We start from the raw sequence: 3,904 nt of genomic DNA on the forward strand, positions 1-3,904 counted from the left end.
CACATTACACACAAAAACAAAACACACACAAAAACCTTACACACAAAACACATAACAAAAAAAAAAAAAAAAAAATTTTTTTTAAAACACAAAATACAAAAAATAATAAAAAACAAAAAATTTTTCACACAACCCCCAAACAACAAAATAAAAAAAAATATAAAATATATATATATATAAAAATATTTTATGGGTGTGTGTTGTTGTGGGTGTGTGTGTGGTGTTTTTTGTGTGTGTGGTGGGTGTTTTTCTTTTAATAATTTTAGTAACAACCACACTTAAGAATTAAATCCAAAAATTTTAAAATTCCAATAGGGTTAAATTTTAAATTTGAAAAACCCTTTTAAAGGGTTTGGGGGACTTTTTAATACAAAGGGGGTAAATTATAAAGGAATCCACATAATGCTTTTGCGGGGTAATCTTTCTCGAAACGGCTTTCCCCAAACAACAAAATTCATATAAAAAAAAATTTACTTTCCGGGTTGTAAGTTCTTAAAATCCCATATGAACCAATTTTTTGACATTTAGTTGATTTTGCAATATTAAACATTTACCGAATCAAAACTCCAAGGATTTATCAACTTATGACCCCCAGCCCCCGCGAATGTGCCGTGGACCTAAAAAGGGAATTGGGCGGGGAGTTTTCACAGCGCGACGGGGTGGGTTGCCCGGACAAGAAAACCCGCCCTCGAACGGCCCCTTAATAAGGCGGCCCCCTCCGGTTTGCGTAAAAGCCCCCTGGTTTTTCCCCTTTTAAAATTAAATTTGCAAAACCCTCCATGCCACCGGGCCTTGAAAACCTTTTAAAATTTTAAACCGGAACTTTCCCCAAAGTATAGTAAAAAAAGGTCAACAACACATATAAAGGACATAATGTTTGATTTCGACGGGATATAACACACCGGAAGATTGGCAAAAATTCTCACAGCGACATAATATAAAAATGTCGATTAAGAACCAAATGAACATTACAGATACAGATAACACGATAAAAAACTATGATGTAAAGATGAATATGTAGATCATGGAGTAATAAAACAATACTAACAATAAAAATCATGATCAACAATAACCGTGATGAAAAAAAACAGGATAAATGCCAGTGAAGATAATTATAAAAAACATAATAGGTTATAATAAGATAATAAAAAAGATAATAATCACAAATAGCTATAATAATGATAATAAAAAGATATAATATAGTAATATGATTAACAATTACTAATCAATAATATTTTTATTAACATGATAAAGATTATTATAAGGAAAATAGTAATAATCATAAAAACAATAGTGGTAATAATAATAATAATAATAATAAACAAAAATAATAATAATTATCATGATCATAATAATTATAAAAACAACAAAAAAATTAATTATAACAGTAATATGGACAGTAATAGATGACTGACATACATAGATGTTAAAGAATGACAACACCGCATCTCTCTCTCTCCTCACTCTCTCTCCCCCCCCTCCTATCTCATCTCTCTCTCTATCCTCCTTCTCTCTCTCTCTCTCACTCACACTCCGCTCACACTTCTCTCTCTCACTCTCTCTATACATATATATATATCTATAATATATATATATATTGTATATATAAGTTATATAAATACATTTATAAATATATATAATACATATCTATATAATATAAACATATAACATATATATATAAATAAATATATATATGCACACACACAGCACACACACACACACACACACACAACTCACACACACACACACACACGCATATAAATATATATAAATATATATATATAAAATATATATATAATATAAATATATATAAATATATATATATAAAAATATATATATAGTAATGCCACACACACACACACACACACACATACACACACACAACACACACACACTACACACATAAATATATATATATTATAATATATATATATAATATAAAATAAAAGTAGATACCATGTATATAAATACGCATATACAAACATACATATATTTACTCACAGACATATATGTATATTAAAATGTCTATATATATATATTCATATATAAACATATAATATATCTATATACATATATACATATATAAGAAGATTACATAGTATATATATACACCTACACACATACTATATATATATATACACACGCATCTAGTACATTTTATAATAAATACATTTTATATATATATTGTTTTTTTTTTTGTTATTTTTTTCTTAACAAACCCGTTTATTCCACTACAGGGGGACATAGGCCTCTCACAGTCACTACTTGGAGAGGATATAGGCCACCCTTGCCTATTGAATGCCTTCCTAACACGCGGTTCGGCACGCTTAACACTTTGTGCCACGGCAGCGAATTCCCCTACGACCCCTGCGTTTGAATTCTCAAGGCATAGTCGTTTTCTCTATTTCGAGCCAGCAGTCAAGCGCAGGCACTTTTACGACTCGCCGCTACTGGGAATTGAACTCGGGACCACGAGGGACGGAGTCCAGAGTCTAACACTGACATCGCGGCAGTCCATATATAAAATATACATAATATATATATATATATTTTGAACGTTTTCGACTTTGTATTACGTCAGAAATACACACCCATATATATATACAAATACATATAATATATAAGATATAAATAATATATATATACAATATATATAATATAAATATATATATATATATGAGTGTGTGTGTGTGTGTGTGTGTGTGTGTGGTGTTTGTGTATGTGTGTATATACCATATAGCTGAGATATTTTATATATATATATAATATCAATATATATATATCTATATATAAATATATATGTGTGGGTGTGTGTGTGTGTGTGTGGTGTTGTTGTGTAAATATGTAATATATATATATATATAATATATATATATATAAGAAGAGAAGAGAGAGAGAAAGAGAGAGAGTAGAGAAAGAGAGAGAGAGAGAGATAAATGTACACCCACACACACACACACACACACACCACACACACAACACACAAACACACACACATACATATATAATATAATATATATATATATATATATATATTATATGTATATGTATATATATTATATATATGAGTGTATAAATACATATATTTCTGTGTACACATTTGCATATATATGTAGATACATACTTATATGCATATATATATGTGCAAGTAGAACAAAGAAGGGAAGTATAGAAAAACACGCGAATATGCCTATTCGTGTGTTTTCCTGTACTTCCCTTCATTGTTCTACTTGCAATTTGTTCGACATGAATTTTACACGCATATGTATGTATATATTCATCTGTATAACTAGAAATACCCCCCCCACACAGAGTTATATATATATATATATATATATATATATATATATATATATATATATATATGAACAGACACGAACACACTTGAGACATGCAGATTCTTGAGTATTCGGTGTCACTGAGGAATCAGAACTTTCTCTAGTATTTCTATAGGGTTTCTATGCCTTATTTTGCTATATTTAAGGTTATCACGTTGCACTTGTTAGAAAATGGAAAAAAGTAATATTCATGACGACATTTCCGGTGAAATGCTGAGCTGCAAATAACGGATTTTCTAGTTTTTCACTGAATCCCGAGTTCCAGCGCTATTATAAAATTTACTATAACACGATTTACTTTAATGTAGTATCTAAAAGCAACTTTCCTGTTTTTCTTTCGTATTATACGTAAAACGATTTGCAATCTGTGTTTGACTATCCACTTCTTGGGGAAGTTCATTACGTACATCGGTAGTGCAGAAGTGACATGTAAGCTACTGTACAGTCCTTTTGATTAGAAAATTATATAGTTGCTGTAGTTTTTACTGATTTTCCTTTGCAAACTCAAAGGAATATTCCCATTGGGTCTCATTAAAGCTTTGCTCTGAAGCGGATGAAATGTTCAT

This window comes from Penaeus chinensis, chromosome 7 (assembly GCF_019202785.1).
Source record: "Penaeus chinensis breed Huanghai No. 1 chromosome 7, ASM1920278v2, whole genome shotgun sequence".
NCBI classification, from domain to species: Eukaryota; Metazoa; Arthropoda; class Malacostraca; order Decapoda; family Penaeidae; genus Penaeus; species Penaeus chinensis.